Source organism: Hyla sarda, chromosome 3, assembly GCF_029499605.1.
Source record: "Hyla sarda isolate aHylSar1 chromosome 3, aHylSar1.hap1, whole genome shotgun sequence".
Lineage (NCBI taxonomy): Eukaryota > Metazoa > Chordata > Amphibia > Anura > Hylidae > Hyla > Hyla sarda.
The window spans coordinates 44,074,564-44,098,388 of record NC_079191.1 but is presented as its reverse complement, the minus strand read 5'-3'; the positions used below and the strand labels follow the sequence as shown (position 1 = coordinate 44,098,388).

The following is a 23,825-nucleotide window of genomic DNA, read 5'->3' as shown; positions in this document are numbered from 1 at the left end:
TATCCAAACGCTATGCATGGATCTATATCCCGAGAACGTCCCGCATTCTAACCAGCTAAGGACAGTACTTTAATCTGACAATGTAGATCTACCCTCCATCTAAATCCACTCCAGTGTGATTGGAACCCCCGGAGAATAAAATACTGTGATTAAAATCAAGTAACTGGGGCTGGCGAGTCCCCTATATCTTTTGTTGTTGCCGCTGAAGTATTAGTACTGCCATACTATCCGCACTTCAACCAGCGGCAGCACCTGAGTCTAACAATTAGACCTGTCCTCTATCTATACTAATTCCAGCATATTCAGTACCACCAAGAATGGAATTTCAGTTAAAACATCGGATATTCAGGTCCGGCTTGTCTCCCATTCTCCGCGCTGCCTGCCGGTGTTTGTTGCACTTCCTCTTCTATCTCGGAGATTATAGCACTCTACTACCAAGTTCCATTTGTGGTTATAGCGACATACTACTATGAGTTACCTATTAAGATACATGGAAATCAATATATGGCCCTTTCCAAAAAGTATAAACAATCCTTTTTTTCTTTTATTCACTATGTTTTTTCTTTATTTGCATAAACCGACCCTTTTTTGTATATATATGAATGCAAAACGATCTTTTTTGTACATATGTAATATACTGTTTACGCCACCCGCTGAACTAGTTTTGCAAGCTTTTTATGTATAAATAGCGAGGGAGCCAATCCCAGCTTACCATTGGATCTGACGAAGAGGGTGTCTCCGCCCCTCAAAATGCGTTATCCCTGTATCACCTTGCATGATTAAAGAATTCCTTGCCTTACCTAATTCTGGACCCACAGCTTTTTATTTCATCCTCAACTTGGAAAGGAGCACTTTTAAAACAGCTCCTGAGACACTTTGGAGAGATAGTCATATCACTGGTGACATTCCTTCATAAAGGACTCTTCATGATGTTGCCCAATGGATGGTCTCCAGACCATTCTTTGGCTATTGTTGCATTAGAGACAAAAAGCGGAACTCATCACTGAAGAAGATAGACCTCCATTCCAGCCTCCATTACCATCTTGATCCGTCCCATGATAGCCTTAGAGAGCCGCAGTGTGAAGGCAATGGATCCCCTGGCTTTATAACACTTTTTGATGCCCTAGTCTTGGAATGTGACATCCAAGTTCACTCATAATAATGATTAATCACTAATCTTCTAATCTGACAACCCCTCTTACCTTTGTGCACCTCTTGCTGTCATTCGAGTTTATCATTGGTCTCCCAACCACTGGGACATGCTACATAGAGCAATGCTGACATCTAGGCCTACATGCATGGCAATCTGCCAGAGTGATAAACCAAGATCTCTCAGTTCCTGGATTCTGTCCCTCTTGGGTCGCGACAAGGGTCAATAACTGGCACATTGACCAGCAGGAGGCATCATGCTGTATTGACTTCAGCTGAGCACTGAGGATTCACATCACTGAAAATATTTGCTTTTGATCTTACTTTTATACCCCTCCCCTGTGCCGCAGATTAGAGCTAGGTGCTTGAAAAACTAGGTTGTTTGCACATCTTATCAAAATAGATGGACAGGTCACAACAAAAATTGTACAAGGTTAACTGGGTGCACCTGTACCAGCCAAAAAGGTTGTCCAGTGGATGTTTGGAATGATGCATACATTTTATTAAAAATAACTTTTACACATAAAATTTCTCACAGGGCCCATGTGATATAACATAAAATAACATAAAAATATACTTGATAATAAATGGACAATCTATAAAAAGGGAAACCTGTAAGATACAAGAAAAATGTCCAGTGTGTATGGAAGGACATTTCTGAATATATATATATATATATATATATATATATATATATATATGCAATAAAATGTATGCATTTCCTGTTTTCTATGTGATGTTGGTACTTGTAGTACCCCAGTGTTCCAGTGGGCAATTCTTTTTTTCTAGCAAACCCCAAAAAATTGAAAGAAAGACAGGTTTGCACATCCACATGTTAAAAGTTGACCAACAAGATTTTAAAAACCGAACCTCAGGTAGTTAGTATACATTTTGATAAAAACAGTATAAGCCACTTGCTACTTTATGACCCCCTTATTCATTTGGGTTCCTTATTTAAATTGTGTGGTGCCAGGGGCAGCAACCACTATCCCCACTTCTGCCAAACCTAGCCCTTTGGCTCAGGGTCACCATGACAACAATGGCTACCACACCAGTGTGAACAGACCACTAAGCTTACCTCTACATGTGCTCCCTGCCATATGCAGACTCCCGCTAGCTAATTGGGTGGTCGTGAAGTGACCAGTGGGCTTAGACAGTTTGATCAAAATTGATACCAACTTCCTGTTGTTAGTTGTTGGAAATTTTGCAGAGAAACAATAGATAAACATACAATGTGGATTTGCGACCATGTCTTTCTTCTAAATGTGTGGTATAGTGGGGCAAAAAAGTATTTAGTCAGCCACCAATTGTGCAAGGTTTCCCACTTAAAAAGATGTGAGAGGCCTGTAATTTTCATCATAGGTATACCTCAACTATGAGAGACACAATGAGAAAAAAAACATCCATAAAATCACATTGTCTGATTTTTAAAGAATTTATTTGCAAATTATGGTGGAAAATAAGTATTTGGTCACCTACAAACAAGCAAGATTTCTGGCTCTCACAGACCTGTAACTTCTTCTTTAAGAGTCTCCTCTGTCCTTCACTCGTTACCTGTATTAATGGCAGCAGTTTGAACTTATTATCAGTATAAAAGACACCTGTCCACAACCTCAAACAGTCACACTCCAAACTCCACTATGGCCAAGTCTAAAGTGCTGTCAAAGGACACCAGAAACAAAATTGTAGACCTGCACCAGGCTGGGAAGATCTGCAATAGGCAAGCAGCTTGGTGTGAAGAAATCAACTGTGGGAGCAACTATTAGAAAATGGAAGACATACAAGACCACTGATGTTCTTCTTTGATCTGGGGCTCCATGCAAGAAATGGTCACTAGGACGGTGAGCAAAAATCCCAGAACCACAAGGGGGGCACCTAGTGAATTACCGCCAGAGAGCTGGTACCAAAGTTATAAAGGCTATCATCAGTAACACACTACGCCACCAGGGACTCAAATCATGCAGTGCCAGACGTGTCCCCCAGCTTAAACCAGTATATGTCCAGGCCCGTCTAAAGTTCACTAGAGAGCATTTGGATGATTCAGAAGAGGATTGGGAGAATGTCATATGGTCAGATGAAACCAAAGAAGAACTTATTGGTAAAAACTCAACTCGTTATGTTATGAGGAGAAATAATGCTGAGTTGCATCCAAAGAACACCATACCGACTGTGAAACATGTGGGTGGAAACATCATGTTTTGGGGCTGTTTTTCTGCTAAGGGACCAGGACGACTGATCTGTGTAAAGGATGAATGGGGCCATGTATCATGAGATTTTGAGTGAAAATCTCCTTCCATCAGCAAGGTAATGCAAATAGAAGAAAAAGACCCGTTAAGAGGCGCTGCCGTTTCCAAATGAAGTGGATAAAAACCAAAATCAGAGAAGCAGGATTTGAATCACTGGATGGTTTATTAACCCCTTCCTGCTAAAGGACGTATGCATACGTCCAAGCATCCGACACGTTCGCGCAGTTGGACGTATGCATACGTCCTAGTGATCTCCGACACTGCCGCGGGCAGCGCAGGAGATCGGCAGCGGGACCTGTCGGAGCCGCGATCGGAGCGCTCGCCCCTGTTCATCTATGACATATTGGGACCCACAGTTAAGAGTAGATTTGAAAAAAAAGTCTTGCATTTATGTGTCATGTGCAAGCAGCATTTACAGCGAGGGAGTCCACAGCAGAAACACCCAGACACGTTAAGGAAGTGTGAAGGATTGGGTTTGTGGGGTTTAGATCTAAGCTTGCTCGGGGACACCAGGTTACTCAAAGTGTGACCTCTCAGAAATGTGAGGGGTGGCTTCGGAGGTAGGATCTTACAGAGATGGGGATCCTTCAGCAAGATAGACCTGTGCTTAAAATCTTGCTTATCTGTTTATGTTCTCTGCTATATGTTGTAATAAAATTCATTGAGCATTCAAACGTTGGTTGGATCTTTGCTCAGTTTGTGTTCTATAACAGTATAAAGTGATGTTATGTCCCTGGTTACTAGAAGGTATTCGGGGGACCATGTCGCATCCAGGATGGATTTAATGAAACCAGTAGTAGTATCTTTCAGATATGAAAGGTCAGTGACATGGTTCTGTAGCAATAGATCAATATAGTGTGATAAGTTTGAGGAGATGGAGTTTACGCCAGAAATGATGGGTCGGCCCGAGGGGTTGGAGAGGTTTTCATGAATTTCAGGAAGGTAATGGCAAAGTCCCCTTCTGACTTAGAGAGCATGCCACGGGAGATGCCAAACTGTACCAGTTGGATGAGTTTGTCCTGGAATAATTTGGTGGGATTATGTGAAATGGGTTTATAGTAGGTGGCATCAGATATGTCTGTGAGCTTCTGTGATATAGTCTTCCCTATTGAGTATCACAATTCCACCGCCCTTATCGGCCGGGCAGATGGTAATGGCATGATTGTCAGGGAGTGACTTGATGGCCTTCCTTTCTAAGGGTGATAGATTGTTGGAGTATCTTTTCTTGGATGTGTCTTTGGCCAGAAGGTCAAAGTCAGACTGTGCAAGAGCAGAAAATGTATCAACAAAGCTCCCCTTAGCATGGAGAGTAAAATACCAAAGACCAAAATACCAGCAACAGTGTGTGAAAACCTTGTGAAGACTCGTAGAAAACATTTGACCTCTGTCATTGCCAACAAAGTGTCTATAACAAAGTGTTGAGATAAACTTTTGTTATTGACCAAAAACTTATTTTCCACCATAATTTGCAAATACATTCTTTAAAAATTAGACAATGTGGCTTTTATGGATTTTTTTTTTCTTATTATGTCTCTCATAGTTGAGGTATATCTATGATGAAAATTACAGGCCTCTCTAATCTTTTTAAGTGGGAGAACTTGCACAATACAAGGTGGCTGACTAAATACTATTTTGCCCCATTGTATTGTATTTTTTCTTGATTTATTTTATAAAAATACATTTAATCCTCACCACTCCCCCCATTTTCCCGTAGCTTCTCTTCTTGCTTCAGAATTTGAGTAGGTGGACATACAACGGGAGTCATCACCTTCTGCGCCCCCGCTCCATTTACCCAATGTGAAATTACAGATGTCCACACACAATGTAGGGAGACTCTTAGACTACAGCCACTATGGGGAAGCTGCAGTCTGAAAATTTCAGCAATGTTGGTCTATTGACAGAATAATAAATATTTATCGCTGATGTCTTAGATAAAGTGAGTGTGAAGACTGTTAAAGGGGTACTCTACCCCTAGACATCTTATCCCCTATCCAAAGGATAGGAGATAAGATGTCTGATTGCGGGGGTACCGCCACTGTGGACCCCCGCAATCTCGGCTGCGGAACCCCAGGCATCTGGTGCACGGAGCGAACTTCGCTTCGTGCCAGATGACTGGCGATGTGGGGCGGAGACTCATGACGTCACGGCCATGTCCCCTCAATGCAAGTCTATGGCTGCCACGCCCCCTCCCATAGACTTTCATTAGGGGGCGTGGCTGTGATCTCACGAGCAGGGCGCGGCCGGAACGTCTTGAGCCTCTGGCACTGCACCCGACTCTCTAAACGAATGCCAGGTGCAACAGGGAGATCGTGGGGGTCCCCAGCTGCGGGACCCCTGCGATCAGACATCTTATCCCTATCCTTTGGAGAGGAGGTCTAGGCCTAATCCAGGGTTTCTTTTCCACCAAACCCATCCATCCCAAAGACTGTATAGTTGCCTATACATTTCCCTGTGCTGTAGGGAGTATTGGGGAGATTTATCAAAATCTGTGCAAAGGAAAAATTGCCCAGTTGCCAATAGCAACCAATCAGATCGCTTCTTTCATTTTGCAGAGGCCTTGTTAAAAAGGAAAGAAGCAATCTGATTGGTTGCTATGGGCAACTGCACAGAGTAGAAGAGGTTTGTTATGGGGATTTGTTTCTCAATTCCCGTGGCACATGTCATCAGAGATAACTTAGACTGAAAGGAACAACTCAACTTCAGAAGCTCATAAGTACTAAAAGGATGAAACATTTTTAATTGAAGAAATTTACAAATCTGTTTAACTTTCTGGAGCCAGTTGATATATGTATAAAAAAAAGTTTTTTTCCTGGATAATCCCTTTAACCCCTTAACGACAATGGACGTAAATGTACGTCATGTTGATGTGGTACTTAGCGCACCATGACGTACATTTACGCGCCGACATGATCGCGAGCACCGGAGCGGTGCTCGCGTCATGCCCGGCAGGTCCCGGCTGATATCAGCAGCCAGGGACCCGCCGGTAATGGCGGACATCCGCGATTGCGCGGATGTCCGCCATTAACCCCTCCGATGCCGTGATCAATATAGATCACAGCATCTGTAGCATTGCGGTAGTTTGAATGGACGATCGGATCGCCCGCAGCGCTGCCGCGGGGATCCGATCATCCAGCATGGCGGCCGGAGGTCCCCTTACCTTGCTCCGGCTGTCTCCCGGGGTCTTCTGCTCTGGTCTGAGATCGAGCAGACCAGAGCAGAAGATCACCGATAATACTGAGCAGTGCTGTGTCCTATACATAGCACTGCACAGTATTAGCAATCAACTGATTGCAATGAATAGTCCCCTATGGGGACATAAAAAGTGTAAAAAAAAAGTAAAAAAATGTAAAATTAAAAAGTAAAAAAATTTGAAAAATCCCCTCCCCAATAAAAAGTGAAACGTCCGTTTTTCCCCATTTTACCCCCAAAAAAGTGTAAAAAAAATAATTAATACACATATTTGGTATTGACGCATGTGCAAGAGTATGAACTATTAAAATATATTGTTAATTATCCCGTACGGTGAACGGCGTAAACGTAAAAAAATAAGAAAAAGTCCAAAATTGATGCTTTTTTGTTACATTTTATTTTTAAAAAATTCATAAAAAATGAATAAAAAAGTAAAACCTAAGCAAAAGGGGTACTAATAAAAACTACAGATTAGGGCGCAAACAATGAGCCCTCATATTGCCCCATATACAGAAAAATGAGAAAGTTATAGGTGGTCAAAATAGGGCAATTTCAAACATACTAATTTTGTTAAAATGGTTTGACATTTTTTTTAAGTGATACAATTATAGAAAAGCACATAATAATAATGGGTATCATTTTAATCATATTGACCCACAGAATAAAGAAAACATGTCATTTTTACCAGAAAGTGTACAGCGTGAAAACAAAACCTTCCAAAATTAGCTAAATTGCGGTTTTCTTTTCAATTTTCCCACATAAATAATATTTGTTTGGTTGCGCCGTACATTTTATGGTAAAATAAGGGATGCCATTACAAAGTACAATTGGTGATGCAAAAAACAAGCCCTCATATGGGTCTGTGGATGGAAGTATAAGAGAGTTATGATTTTTAGAAGGCGAGGAGGAAAAAACGAAAATGCAAAAATAAAATTAGTTTGGTCCTTAAGGCCAAAATGGGCCGAGGCAAGTGCTCTCTTTCACCCAAAGTGCAAGAAAAAGTGCAAACGTGTCACACTAAAAAAACGTGCACAAAGGATGCGGTCTATCGCTAAGCCCTTCTCCAACAGGAGAGAGGCGCCCCAACAAACCTACCCTTCAAATTCGGGCCAAAAGGCACCTGCAAGGATCTAGGTTTGATGCCCCTTTTTGCCGAAGCTACTAAGGGGCCGAAAATGCTCCTGGCTTCAACCTAGGTGTTAACCAAGGTATCAGCCAAGGAGCCGTATACTGGTGGCATCTTGACCAAAGCCAAGATGCCCAGGGGTTTCAGGGAGGTGAGGAACCTAATGGCCATACACACCTCCCCAAGACCGCCAGGGGGGACACCCAGAAGGGCTACCGCATCCTGCCAATCCTGTGTACAAAACAACATGTAAAAGTGACACAGTGACAAAACACAAAAAAATAAATAAGTGGATAAGTGCAGATATACTGCCCGGTCATCCAGCCGGATCTATACCAAGGGTGAGTGCCAAAGGTGAAGAGTAATGGTGCAGTGCTTTCACTCAGTGAGTTATAACACCCAGTGAGTTTCGGCACCTCAGGGTCACCACTCCCCGAGTCACAGAAGTACCTCGGCTCTACACCCCTCTACCTCATGGCGAGACCCGGAGGAAACAGGTCACATCAGGGCAGCCATCGAGCTGATTCCTCAGAACAAGCCCCGGAATGCCCCGGTACACCTGCCCCCTCCATGAAGCACCAATCCCCACCAACCCCACACTGATGGGACTTCTCCACCAGTATGAAACTGATAAGAACAGATACTACACTTGATCTTAGCCAAAAGGCCTAGAAGCGATATACAGGGTCAGTCACAAAGCCATTGCTTATTCCTTTGCAGTGTGGCCAGGGCAACATCTTTCAAAAATAGGGCACTGCCATTAGGGAACACCACTGCAGTGAAGGATGGGGGGGGGGCTGGGGTGACTCAGTTTGTGCAATGTAGGTGATACATATTTCACACTAATATCTTTGTAAATGCCAAGGTTTTAGCAGAACATTATCCATCATACTGCCTTCTCTTCTTCCCATAGTGCATCCTTGTGCAACCTCTTCCCAGGTAAGTGATGCACACACACACACACACACACACACACAACTGTCCACTTAACATAAATGCAAATGTAAAAATGTTCATCAGGCCTTCTTATTCTATTGCCTCATGGTTCAGTTTTGTGGCACACATACCTATTGTAGGCACTTTTGTCAGTCAGTATGGGCACCTTGACCAGTCTATGGCTATGCAGCCCCATATGAAGAAAGATGTGGTGCCCTGTGTATTCTGATATCTTCCTATCATAGATAGCCAAAACTTATTCAGCATTTTGTGTTACATTTTCTCTTATGTGAGATTCCAATGGGCTAGCCTTCACTCCCCACAAACATTAAAGATCCTTCACATGTCCTTTTGTAGGTACTGACCACAGTATATGAGAACTCTCCACACATGTGGCAGGAGCAGTGTAGGTGACCAAGACATTATGGGGGCAGAGGGATGTAACTACTGTATGGGGGCAGAGAAAAGGCTCAACTACTATATAGGGTCACAACAGAGGCATAACTACTATATAGGGGCAAAGAGGGGCCTATTCTATATGGTAACACTGAGGGGCCTAACTTCTATATGGAGACAAAGGGGCCTAATACTATATAGGAGCACATGGAGGGCCTAATGGCTATATAAGGAAACAGTGTGGGGGGCAAAGCATGGGGCCTTATCTATTTATGGAGGCACAGTTTGGTGTCCTGGTACCGTACCTTGAACCATACCTTGTGTGCCAAGTCCCCAAAGTCAGAGTTCCAATGTACCTGTAGGATCATCCTGGTGGGATAACCCCTTGTCACCTCTTCCTTCTTTAATTTTATTATGTTTGATGTATATAAATTGTATGTATTTTATTATGTATATAGTACTTCCAGGACCTTAGGTCACATGACTACTAAGTACAACGTTAAGCTTAAGGACCTTCCAGGGCACGTGATGTGGTCACATGTTGTACCATAATGCTTTCTGAACGGACTGACAGCTGGTGGGAACCAATAAGTTCTAAGCCTGCCCCTCTCCATATAGGGGCGCTGTAACCAATCTCCCGCTCTCTTTCCCCCGGGACATGACAGCGAGCGGAGCTCAGCACAAATCTAAAGACAGAACTAGGCCTGAAGCCTATCAATTCAGCAACTTACTAAATGTGAGTCTACCAAATCTTAATCCTGTTAATCCTGCATGACTGCTGGACCTAAACAATTCCCCTAAATACAGCAGAACAGCGTAATTCCAGACTCAGAGCTTATATACTACAAGTTCCCAATCAACTATGAGGAACTTACAGACTACTCTTCTATATAGACTGTTTGCCGTTATCAACTTGTATAAAAGCTGCAGTAAAGTTATCTACAGTTTACTAAACCTCCGGTTGTGGACAATCCTTTATTCCTCCCTATCGTTCCTGGGACGGGTGGCGGTAGGATATATATATATACATATATATATATATATATATATATATATATATATATATACTGAGGAAGAACCCGCACCCTGGCATCACGACAGTTAAGGGTAAATCCAACACCCTTTCATCACTGCACAGCTACACCCCCTACACCCTACACCCCCAAACTACCACAACAGTGTGGGGGCATAACTATTGTATAGGACACAGAGGAGGCATAATGACTATATGGGGCACAGAGAGGACTATCTACTATGGGAGGGAACAGAGGGGGCCTAAAACTAAATTAGGGCTTAAAAGACCTCTAACTTCTACATGGGGGCACATAGAGGCTCTAACAACTATTTGTGGACACCGAGGAGGCCTAACTGCTATATGGTGCCCAGAGGGGGCCTAAATACTATGTGTGGCACAAAGTAGGGACTATTACTGAATGGGGCTATACTGATAGGGAGTTCTGTAGAGCTGAGGAGGGTGCTCTAGATTCTTTGGAGATGAGCCATGGCTGGAATGAGTCATCATATCATATGACCTACATTAGAAACCAACCTAATGCGATTCTCAAAGAAAGCAGGGCAAACTAAGCCTATACAAGCTACAACATCCCTGGTATGGTACACTTAACCCCTTAAGGACCCAGCCTAAATATACCTTAAGGACCCGGCCATTTTTTGAACATCTGACCACTGTCACTTTAAGCATTAATAACTCTGGGATGCTTTTACCTTTCATTCTGATTCCAAGATTGTTTTTTCGTGACATATTCTAGTTTATGTTAGTGGAAAAAAATTGTCGATACTTGCATCATTTCTTGGGTGAAAAATTCAAAAAATTGATGAAAAAATAGAAAATTTTGCATTTTTTTAACTTTGAAGCTCTCTGCTTATAAGGAAAATGGATATTCCAAATAAATGATATATTGATTCACATATACAATATGTCTACTTTATGTTTCCATCATAAAGTTGACATGCTTTTACTTTTGGAAGACATCAGAGGGCTTCAAAGTTCAGCAGCAATTTTCCAATTTTTCACAAAATTTTCAAAATCGGAATTTTTCAGGGACCACTTCAGTTTTGAAGTGGATTTCAAGGGCTTTCTTATTAAAAATAACCCATAAATGACCCCATTATAACAACTGCACCCCTCAATGTATTCAAAATGACATTCAGAAAGTTTTTTAACCCTATAGGTGTTTCACAGGAATAGCAGCTAAGTGAAGGAGAAAATTCAAAATCTTCATTTTTTACACTCGCATGTTCTTGTAGACCCAGTTTTTGAATTTTTACAAGGGGTAATAGATGAAAAATCCCCCCAAAATTTGTAACCCAATTTCTCTCGAGTAAGGAAATACCTCATATGTGGATGTCAAGTGTTCGGCAGGCGCAGTAGAGGGCTCAGAAGGGAAGGAGCGACAATAGGATTTTGGAGAGTGAATTTTGCTGAAATGGTTTTTGAGGGGCATGTCACATTTAGGAAGCCCCTATGGTGCCAGAACAGCAGAAAACCCCCACATGGCATACCATTTTGGAAACTACACCCCTCAAGGCACGTAACAAGGGGTCCAGTAAGCCTTAACACCCCACAGGTGTTTGACGACTTTTCGTTAAAGTCGGATGTGTAAATGAAAAAAAAAATTCACTAAAGTGCATTTTTTTCCCCAAATGTATCATTTTTACAAAGGGTAATGGGAGGAAATGCCCCCCAAAATTTGTAACGCCATCTCTTCTGAGTATATAAATACCCCATGTTAGGACGTAAAATGCTCTGCGAGCGAACTACAATACTCAGAAGAGAGGAGTCACATTTAGCTTTTGGAAAGCAAATTTTGCTGAAATTGTGTTTGGGGGGCATGTCGCATTTAGGAAGCACCTAGGGTGCCAGAACAGCAAAAAAAAAAAAAGAAAAAAACATGGCATACCCTTTTGGAAACTACACCCCTCAAGGAACGTAACAAGGGGTACAGTGAGCCTTAACACCTCACAGGTATTTCACGACTTTTTGTGAAAGTTGGATGTGTGAATGAAAAAATATAATTTTTTCACTAAAATGCTGTGTTTTCCCCAAATTTTACATTTTTTCAAGGGGTAATAGGAGAAAACGACCACCAAAATTTCTAAACCCATTTCTTCTGAGTATGGAAATACCCCATGTTTGGACGTCAAGTGCTCTGCTGGCACAATACAATGCTCAGAAGAGGAGGAGCGCCATTGAGCTTTTTGAAAGAGAATTTGTTTGGAATGGAAGTCGGGGGGCATGTGCGTTTACAAAGCCCCCCGTGGTGCCAGAACAGTCGACCCCCGCACATGTGACCCCGTTTTGGAAACTACACCCCTCACAGAATTTAATAAGTGGTGCAATGAGTATTTACACCCCGCTGTCGTTTGACAGATCTTTGGAACAGTGGGCTGCGCAAATGAAAAATTTAATTTTTCATTTTCACGGATCACTGTTCCACAAATCTGTCAGACACCTGTGGGGTGTAAATGCTCACTGTACCCCTTATAACATTACGTGAGGGATGTAGTTTCCAAAATGGGGTCACATGTGGGGGGGTCCATTGTTCTGGCACTATGGGGGCTTTGTAAACACACGTGGTCTTCAATTCCGGACAAATTTTCTCTTCAAAATCCCAGTGGCGCTCCCTCTCTTCTGAGCATTGTAGTTTGCCCGTAGAGCACTTTACATGCACACATGGGATATGTTCTTACTCAGAAGAAATGGGGTTACAAATTTTGGGGGGCTTTTTTCCTATTTTCCCTTGTGAAAATGAAAAATGTAGGGTAACACCAGCATTTTAGCGAAAAAAAATGTTTTTCTCATTTTCCCATCCAACTATTTTGTCAAACACCTGTGGGGTGTTAAGGTGCACTATACCCCTTGTCACATGTGGGTATTTATTTTTTTGTGTTTAGGCCTCAAATGTACACAGTGCGCTCTCAGTCCTGAGCCTTGTTGTGCGTCCGCAGAACATTTTACGTCCACATCTGGGGTATTTCCGTACTCAGGAGAAATTGCGTTACAAATTTTGGGGGTCTTTTTTTGCTTTTACCGCTTGTGAAAATAAAAAGTATGGGGTAACACCAGCATGTTAGTTTAAAAAAAAAAAAAAAAATGTTACACTAACAGGCTGGTGTAGACCCCAACTTTTCCTTTTCATAAGGGGTAAAAGGAAAAAAAGCCCCCCAAATTTGTAGTGCAATTTCTCCCGAGTACGGCGATACCCCATATGTGACCCTAAACTGTTTCCTTGAAATTCGACAGGGCTCTGAAGTGAGAGAGCACCATTCGCATTTGAGGACTAAATTAGGGATTGCATAGGGGTGGACATAGGGGTATTCTACGCCAGTGATTCCCAAACGGGGTGCCTCCAGCTGTTGCTAAACTCCCAGCATGCCTGGACAGTCAGTGGCTGTGCAGAAATGCTGGGAGTTGGTGATTTGCAACAGCTGGAGGCTCCGTTTTGGAAACACTGTTATACAATACGTTTTTCATTTTTATTGGGGGGGACAGTGTAAGGCGGTGTATATGTAGTGTTTTACCCTTTATTATGTGTTAGTGTAGTGTAGTGTTTTTAGGGTACATTCACACTGGCGGACGTTTACAGTGAGTTTACCGCTAGGAGTTTGTGCTGCGGCAAAAAATTAGCCGCAGCCCAAACTTGAAGCAGAAAACTAACTGTAAACCTGCCTGTGAATGTACCCTGTACATTCACATGGGGGGACAAACCTCCAGCTGTTTCAAAACTACAATTCCCAGCATGTACTGACAGACCGTGCATGCTGGGAGCTGTACTTTTGCAACAGCTGGAGGCACACTGGTTGGAAAACCTTCAGTTGCCTAACTCAGTATTTTCCAACCAGTGTGCCTCCAGCTTTTGCAAAACTACAACTCCCAGCATGTACGGATCGCCGAAGGGCATGCTGGGAGATGTAGTTATGCAATAGATGGAGGAACACAACTACAACTCCCAGCATGCCCACATAGCAGTTTGCTGTCTGAGCATGCTGGGATTTGCAGTTTTGCAACATTTGGAGAGCTATAGTTTAGAGACCACTGCACAGTGATCTCCAAACTGTGGACCTCCAGATGTTGCAAAACTACAAATCCCAGCATGCTCAGACAGCAAACTGCAATGTTGCCATGCTGGGAGTTGGAGATCTGGAGAGCAACAGTATAGAGATCATTGTGCAGTGGTCTCAAACTGTAGCTCTCCAGCTGTTGCAAAACTATAAATCCCAGAATGCCTAACCAGCTCTCTGGGCATGTTGGGAGTTGTAGTTTTTCAACATCTGGAGAGCTACAGTTTAGAGACCACTCTATAGTTGTCTCAGACTGTAGCCCTCCAGATGTTGCTAAGCAACTCACCGGCTTCCGTAGGATCCACGGAGCTGCGTCGCCGTCCTCTTTTTCCGTCGATCGTCGCCCGCTGCCGCCGCCGATCGTCGCCCGCTGCCGTCGCCGATGGGTGAGTGGATCTTCGGCGCCAGTCCTGTGTCGTTTCCCCGTTCTGCCCCGTCTATTGTGGGTGGGCAGGATGGGGAAACCGAAAGTAAAGCCCCCGCCCCCGATCTGCTATTGGTCATCGCGTCTTGATGACCAATAGCAGGGATAGGAGGGGCGGCACCCCTGCAACCTCACTCCTATCACTTCAGCGGGATCGAATCGGCGCAAATCGCAAGTGTGAATTCACTTGCGATTTGCGCCGATCGCCGACATGGGGGGGTCTGATGACCCCCCCTGGGCATTTGCGCGGGGTGCCTGCTGATTGATATCAGCAGGCACCCCGGTCCGGTTCTGCCCGGCGCGCGGCGGGGACAGAAATTCCCACGGGCGTATGGATACGTCCTGGGTCCTTAAGTACTCGAAAGCCAGGGCGTATCCATACGCCCTAGGTCCTTAAGGGGTTAAAGGGGTACTCCACTGGAACACATTTTTTTTTTAATCAACTGGTGCCAGAAAGTTAAACAGATTTGTAAATGACTTCTGTTTAAAATGTTTAACCCTTCTAGTACTTATCACCTTCTGTATGATCCACAGGAAGTTCTTTTCTTTTTGAATTTCCTTTCTGTCTGACCACAGTGCTCTCTGCTGACACCTCTGTCCATGTCAGGAACTGTCCAGAGCAGCAGAGGTTTGCTATGGGAATTTTCTCCTACTCTGGACAGTTCCTGACATGGACAGAGGTGTCACCAGAGAGCACTGTGGTCAGACAGAAAGGAAATTCAAAAAGAAAAGAACTTCCTATAAATCATACAGCAGCTGATAAGTACTAGAAGGATTAAGATTTACAAATCTGTTTAACTTTCCGGCACCAGTTGATAAAAAAAAAAAAGTTTTCAAGTGGAGTACCCCTTTAACCTCTTCACGACACATGGCGTATGGATACGCCCTGCATTCCGAGTCCTTAAGGACCGAGGGCGTATCCATACGCCCGTGGGAAATCCGGTCCCCACCGCTAGCCGGTTGGGGACCGGAGCCGGATGCCTGCTGAAATCATTCAGCAGGCACCCTGGCACATCGCCCAGGGGGGTCCTGAGACCCCCCCATGTCGGCGATCGGAGAAAATCACATGTCAATTCAGACATGCAATTTTCTCCAATTCCGGGCTGATCGGGTCTCTGGTGACCCGATCACCCGGAAAATAGGGCTGATCGGAGTTGTCAGCAACAGCCCCGATCAGCCTAAAGGATAGGAGTGAGGTCGCAAAGCTGCGATCTACTCCTATCCCCTGCCATTACTCAGAACGGAGTTCTGACCAATGGCAGCGCAGGACAGGGGGTTGCCATGGCAACCCCCCGTTCTGCCCGCCCCTGGATGTCGAGGGGCTCTGGGAAGAAGATGGAGGCTGTACCTGCAGGAGAAGATGCCTGGGGACCTGGGATCTTCACTGGAGCCTGCAGGATCCTGATCAGGTAGGGAATCGACAGTGGGGGGGGGGGGGGGGGGGATTGAAAGTGAAAGTAAATCGATCTTTACTGTGGCAACCACTAGGGGGGCCAAACTGCAACTCCCAGCATGCCCAGAGAGCCAAAGGCTGTCTGGGCATGCTGGGAGTTGTAGTTTTGCAACATCTGGAGGGTCACAGTTTGGAGACCACTGTTACAGTGGTGCCCAAATAGTAGCCCTCCAGATGTTGCCAAACTACAACTCTCAACATGCCTCGACTGCCCAGACATGCTGGGAGTTGTAGTTCTGTAACATCTGTCCCTTCAGATTTAGCAATTTTCATGACATTTTTGAACATTGCTGCTCTACTTTGAAGCCCTCTAATTTTTTCAAAAAGCAAAAGTATGTCCATTTTATGATGCCAACATAAAGTGGACATATTGTGTTTGTGAAGAAAAATAAAATATATTGGGAATATCCATTTTCCTTACAATAAGAGAGCTTCAAAGTTAGAAAAATGCAAAATTTTCAAAATTTTCATGAAATTTTGGGATTTTTCACCAAAAAAGGATGCAATTAACGCCGAAAATTTACCACCAAAATAAAGTAGAATATGTCACGAAAAAACAATCTCAGAATCAGAATATTCGGTAAAAGCGTTTTCGCGTTATTAATTCGTAAAGTGACGGTGGTCAGAATTGCGAAAAAGGGCTCAGTCCTTAAGGTGAAAAAGGGCTGCGTCCTTAAGGGGTTAACACAAAGTCAAAATCATTTATGAAATATAAAAATGTATTTATGTCCTGAATTACCCCATACAAATACATAAACACAGAACACACTGTGAATAAATATGATTACAATACCAGCATATTGAGCTGAATACCAATTTCCAGATGTCACTTCATGAGCGTATAACAACAATTTTAACCCCACCGGGGTTAACAAGACCTCTATATACTATGTGTCCAAACTAAAACTTATCTTTATTTAAATCAAATTTAGTAAACGGTGAGAAACACACATTTAAAAACACAACCCCCTATGTGTCTGTAAGAATTACAGGATTTAGAGTAGTCACTGGTAGCCTCAATGTAGTCTGAGAGCACTTGTTAGGTGTTTATATATATACACCAATGGATCAGGTTTTGGAGACATTTTATGCCTTCCCTATATAGTGCTCTCATATGGGCTATAGATTTTATGCCATTCGCCTGCTGTGCATCGCAGGTCAAATACCAGTGTTCTTTCAGCCCATCAATTGTGCATTATATAGGACACTTAGGGGTTGCACATTAAAAAGTGATATTTTCACACCCCGACATGTTTCGCCACTATGTGGCTTTCTCAAGGAGGACAACTGACAGCACTTCATGAGTGTATACTCCATAAATTCAAAACAACAACAAAAAAAACATAAATTCATAATGCACCGAATAAATGTATAATTCATGTGCATAAATACATACAGAATATATATATATATATATATATATATATATATATATATATATCATAATAGCAGATATATTTCATGTGCAACTCAAATTCAATTATATACTTTAAAACTTTAAATAAAGATGCTGCAGCCGAAGATAATGGGAGAGCCTTGAACGTGTATATGTATACATATATATATATATATATATATATATATATATATATATATATGGTAAATGCTGCGGCCAAGGGAAAATAGGGTTGCGATGAAATGATAAGGGTCAAATAATATGATACATACACCTATGCAGACCCCTATATAGTTGACCCCTGTAGATGTATTGCTACTAGCCCAGGGTATAAAGATAGGACAACCGCACCCTCTAACACAGTGGTCTCAAACTGTGGCCCTCCAGATGTTGCAAAACTTCAACTCCCAGCATGCCTGGACAGCCAACGGCTGTCCGGGCATGCTGGGAGTTGAAGTTTTGCAACATCAGAAGTGCCAAAATTTAAGACCACTGCTCTAATGCACTTCACTGGCCTTCTTCTAGAAGTGGTAAGACCACACGTCACAATTTCCGCCCCGGATTCCGCAGTAGTAGAGTCCCGCTGAATTCAACGGGATTCTTCTGCGCTGTGCACATGGTGGAATTTCCGCGCCGGATGTTTCCGACTTCCGTGTCTGCAGAGAGAATGAACCTGTCCATTCTTTCTGCGGACTCCGCACGGAATGCATTGCCGTCGATGAGACGGTGCATTCCTGCGCGGTCCTAGCGCCAGCACTCTCCGGAATGTCAGCACTGAGATTTTCCGTGCGGACGTACCGGACGTTTGAACGTAGCCTAAGGTGGAGGAAAATGGACAATTAATACTCCAGACAAATTAGAGACGAAATGCTCTGATATACAGTAGTATTTTTAATAGCATAAAGTCCAGATGCCGCACAGCCTCTTTCGTGTCTTCGTCATGCCAGTCCTCGTTCCTTATTTTTAACACAACATCTTTGTATAATATCCAGCATTTAAGCTTCATTTACGGTTGGATTTTGTATACATTTTATAGTAATTACACCCGAGTCTGGTCATTCTGTTTATTGTATCACATAATTGACATAATTGACGTCCCCCTAAATTACTTGTCTTTGCCGAATCTGTTGGGGGCTTTGTGAATGGGGATTGGAAAGTTTAATTGTCTACTTAATCCTATCCTCGCAGAGCACGTTGGGGGTCATGGGTCAGTAACCACTTCTGCAAACAGCGACCATTTGAATCCAAACAAGTCCTTACCTAGTAGGCAGCTGCTGGAAAACAATTCCCAATGTGCAGCCACTCATTGCCTATTCTGCCAATCTCCTGTTGCAATAAAAGGCGTCTTTTCAATAGCACTCAACTGATTCAGAGAGCCTTCAATGACTGTGCAAGATTTAACCGTGTTCTCGAACATCTGACATCAATTTTCATTCGCCCGTGCACTCCTTGAGCTTAGGTTAAGAAAGACAAGATATTTCACATTTGTAACCTTAAGTATAAGGCATTCGGGCCGCGGGCCAGGAAAATAACAATGAACAAATCTGATCTGCTGTTGATAGAAAGAATTCAGCAATATGGTTTATTTTTTTGCATCTGCTGGGAGTTTTATGGTGTAAGTCCTGACAGTTGTACTTAACCAACCCCAACCTGAAAAAATAAAAAGTGCATGTGGTTGGTAGTTAACTCTATCATGTCTGCTCATGTAGCCTGTAGCATTAGGAGTAAAATGTATAGGAACAGTTTGCACACAAAATTTCCCCCAGCAGAGAAGCCCTGATGTTGAGGAACAGGCCTAGCTGACCACTTGTAATTTCTCAAAGGAGTCATATGTCACAGTAGTCATAGTGGACAGGGGCATACATACTGTCGAATTGTAGGGTCACATAGAAAAAAATTTAATTGGGCCCCCCATCTGTGCCGACTGTGGAGGAGGCAACACCGGAGCTATCAGTCATGTGTGGTGCACACTGCGTAATAGACTCGGCTGGCCAACGAAACAGCATCAGCAGCAAAGCATCTCTACTCAAGTCCTGTGGCACCAAGTCTGGTACCTTCAGTGTAGGGCAGGAGTTCTCAACTACTTTCAGAAAAGGTCTACTTACCTGGGTCTGTTGTCAAGTGAAGGACCGAGTGGAACACCAGTAGTAAAGATACCATGCAGTAACATCCATTACAACAGGTGACATCTTCTCTGATCAGAGTTATTCACTCTTCCCTTTCTTCTTCATCTGGCCCACACAGCCATGAATACTTCTCCTGGTCAAGATTTGTCTTTGTAGAATCTTCCGGACAAAAGTTTTAGACTTTCTCCAGCCCAAACCCCACCTCTTTACAAACACTCCATATGTATTGTCTCACACAGTGAAGGTGCCCACTTTGTGCCCCCATATATTAGTAAGTCGCTCACACTGCCACCATATACTATTAGGGTTCACACTGCCCCCATTTAGTAGTAGGCCTCTATATAGTATTATGCCCCCATACTACTCTCATATACTATCGGGCCCTCATACTGCTTCCATATAGTATTAGGTCCCCATACAACTCTCATATACTATCGGGCCCTCACACTGCTTCCATATAGTATTAGGTCCCCATACTGCTCCCATATTTAGCCCCCCCCCCCCTACTGCCCTATATAGTGATTAAGCCTCGATATATTATTAGGCCATCATGCTGCTCTTTACAGTAGATGGGCTCCATATATTATTATGGCCCCATACAGCCCAATATAGTAGTTAGGTCCCCAAATAGATACTACTATAGCCCATGGGGCACACTTACAGTGCCTGTCTGGTGATATTTGGGATGGCGTGATAGTATGTGGGTGGGGAGAGATAAACACTGGGAGCCAAGGAGCTGCTGCAACATTGAACAGTCTACTTAACAAATAGACCTTCCAAACAAGATGAAGGTGAAGAGTCTTTAAAGGAGTACTCCGGTGCACACTTTTTTCATGTTATCCCGTCCGGGCTGCAAAATAAAAGAAAACACACTTTATCTTACCTGCCAACGAGCCCCCGGAGCTCCGGTACAGGTGTTCGGTCCCCGGGCTGTATTCTTCTTACTTCCGGTTAGCCCAGCACGTCACACGGAGCTTCAGCCTATCATTGGCCACAGCGATGTCCCGCCTCGGCCAGTGATAGGCTGAAGCTCCGTGTGATATGCCGGGCTAACCAGAAGTAAGAAGAATACAGCCCGGGTACTGAACACCTGCACCGGAGCTCCGGGGGCTCGTTGGCAGGTAAGATAAAGTGTGTTTTCTTTTATTTTGCAGCCCGGACGGGATAACATGAAAAAAGTGTGCACCGGAGTACTCCTTTAACAGAAAGTCTCTATTCAGAGGGAAAGTAATGGATTACCCAAGTTTTAGAATTATCACTGCCAAGCTGCACTACCCTGTCTAAATTCCTCACTGTGGGGGACCAGCTGGCATCAGAGAGGTTCTCCAATCCTTGGGTTATGTTTTATATTTATGTCCAGCCAGATGGTTGTTGTCTCCACTGATTTATTAGGCCTCAACTACTGACAATCAGGATAAGCTCCTCTGAAACTCAGATAGTTTAAAGAGTACCCGTCATCAAACCATATTTTCTAAACTAACTCAGATTATATTCACTAATGACTCCTAACACCTCTCCTGCCCTAAAAAAAAATTACAAGCTCTAAAAAGCTGTGTACCATACCGTTCCCTTTGCTCCCTTTGTGTGAGCTCCCGGCAGGAGAAAATGGGCGTTCCCCAGCAGAGTCGACAACACTGAAGCCTGTGAGAGCTGTTGGCCATACCCCACACGCACTTCCTGAGATTGGACTTCCGCAAGTCTGGATGGAGACCAAACTAACTGTTTGACTTGAGCAGGGAACAGAACAGAGCCACCTAGTGGCCGTTTTTTCTATCACATTAAAAACATATAGAGGTTGAGAATTTTAACAGCAAGTAAATAGCAAAGTGTCTTATAATTACAGAAGGAACAATATATTAAAATGACAGGTAATCTTTATCTAGAGAGGGGTACATGTATTGGGAGCTGTAACATATAGCTCCACCCCTTTTCTAGAACTTTCCAGTAGGTTCTACATTATAGCCTATGGCCAATATACTTTCTGTAGACTAAACAGTTCTAACTTTTACCACTAGATAGTGGTATTTTCTATCTATAGGCTACATACTGGTTGTAAATGAAAGTCCCCAAGCGACAGGATTTAATAAAATGGGATAAAACGTAGAGAGTCATAAAAGTGTACAGTTTGCATCCAAATTAAAACCACATTCTGGGATATTGCATGGGGTTTTGACCTTCTGGATGTTCCTGGTTTATTTTTTGCAGTCGACAGAATGTAGACTAAGACAAAACGTATATCCTGAAAGGACAACTCCAGGTTTTCTGGAGTTAAAAGAGAACTACCGGAAATGCAGGTAGGTTTCCTAAGAACAGTTTTAAAACCTTCCATTTGGGCTTCAAGCATCAAGTTACACCTCTATTGCTTTTTTTTTGTTCTTTTTTAGGCCAATATGATTGAGGGCCTATTAGCAAACTCCATCTGACACAAGCAACTGTGTAGCTCTAAAGACAATGGGCTACACAGTGAATGGGGTCATTAGCAGTTGGCTCCATTCACTGCATAGTGGCCAGGCCTGGTTACTGCAGCTCAGCTCCTGTTCAATTGAATGGGAGTTGAGTTGCAGTAATTTGGTGCCCCCATAATTGCTTCTGGCCCTATTCACTGTGCAATGTGGACACCAAACAGCTGCTCAATGATTCGTGGATCCACATAATGGGGGGTATGTATAAAACCTTTTACTCCATTATTTTGGCTGTAGTTTGTCTCAATTTGTTGGTGCAGTTGCTTTTTGCAACAATATTTTGCGCCAAACCATATAGAACATTTTTTTTACAAAGTGACATTGGAAGTCGTGAATTCAGTGGTGGAATTTATGATTTGCGACTTTTCAGTTTCTCGCTTATTTAGGCGCAATTCTACATCAGTCCTCAGTTGGCTTAGAAAAAGTCGCACAAAAAGTTGCAGAGAAATGTGATCAGCACCAGATTTATCACAGGCCCAGCGCCATGTAATACATTTGGTGCAGGTACACAGTTTCCAACGCGAGAATTAATGGAGTAAAAAGATGTTCACCTCCTCCACTTTTCATGCATACCCCCCCCCCCCCCCCCCCCCAATGTGCTTATTGGAAAGCTGAAAAAAACTAAAGAACAGGCAGTGTTGTCATGTGGATACAACAATATACCACCTGCAGTTGGGCCTTTTATGTCTAAGTTCCGTGCCAAACTATTTTGTGACGTTTATTTCACATACAACATGCCATGTTTTATGACGTTATCTTCCCCTATGCCGCCTTTAGCTTTAGTTCATCCATTAATAAATATATATATATATATATATATATATATATATATTTATATACAGTGGTCCCTCAACATACGATGGCAATCCGTTCCAAACGGACCATCGTTTGTTGAAACCATTTCATGTTGAGGGATCCGTGCAATGTAAAGTATAGGACAGTGGTCTACAACCTGCGGACCTCCAGATGTTGCAAAACTACAACACCCAGCATGCCCGGACAGCCGTTGGCTGTCCGGGCATGCTGGGTGTTCTAGTTTTGCAACATCTGGAGGTCCGCAGGTTGTAGACCACTGTTAGAGGAAGTTGTACTCACCTGTCCCCGCCGCTCCGGACCGTCACCGCTGCCCGGGATGTCGCCGTCCATCGCTGTTGCCGCGTCCACGGGGTGTCCCCGACGCTCCGGCAAGGCCTCTGCTTCCCCAGCATCCACGCTCTCCGTCGCCGCCATCACGTCGCTACGCACGCCGCTCCTATTGGATGATGGGACGGCGTGCGCAGCGACGTGATGACGACGATGGAGAGCGCCGACGATGCAGAGGATCCCGAAGAGGACGCGCCGGAGCCCAGAGGACAGGTAAGTGATCGTCAGCGGACCACACGGGGCACCGTAAAGAGCTATCCGGTGGCAGCTGAAGCAGTCTGCGCTGCCGGATAGCCGTTTATGCGATGGCCCGACATACAAAAGCATCGTATGTTGATTCTACCTTCAACATGCGATGGCCTCTGATGGCCTCTGATGGCCATCGCATGTTGAAATTATCGTATGTCGGAGCCATCGTAGGTCGGGGGGGTCACTGTATTTGTGCCAGCTTGGGACCACCATGCTAGAAAGGCTGTAGCGGAGGACTTCAAAAAGTGGTTCAGACTCTGGAGGACTTGGCAACACTAAGTCATACATGATCCCCAATTAATTTGCTTGGGCGCCAACAGGCCGCAAATCTTGCAGGAATGCATGAGAACGGAGCTCCGGCTCTTTTTCCACAGCAGGAACATTGGGGGGCATACTAAGATGTGTGTGATTTAGTTAATTTTTTTAGATATTTTTTTTTTTTTTTTGC

The 23,825-nt window shown here is 43.6% G+C and overlaps 1 pseudogene; it reads right to left on the bottom strand.

Moving 5' to 3' along the window:
- Positions 1–8,280: 8,280 nt before the first annotated feature.
- Positions 8,281–8,389, bottom strand: LOC130363481 (U2 spliceosomal RNA; annotated as a pseudogene).
- Between the last annotated feature and the right edge of the window lie 15,436 nt (positions 8,390–23,825).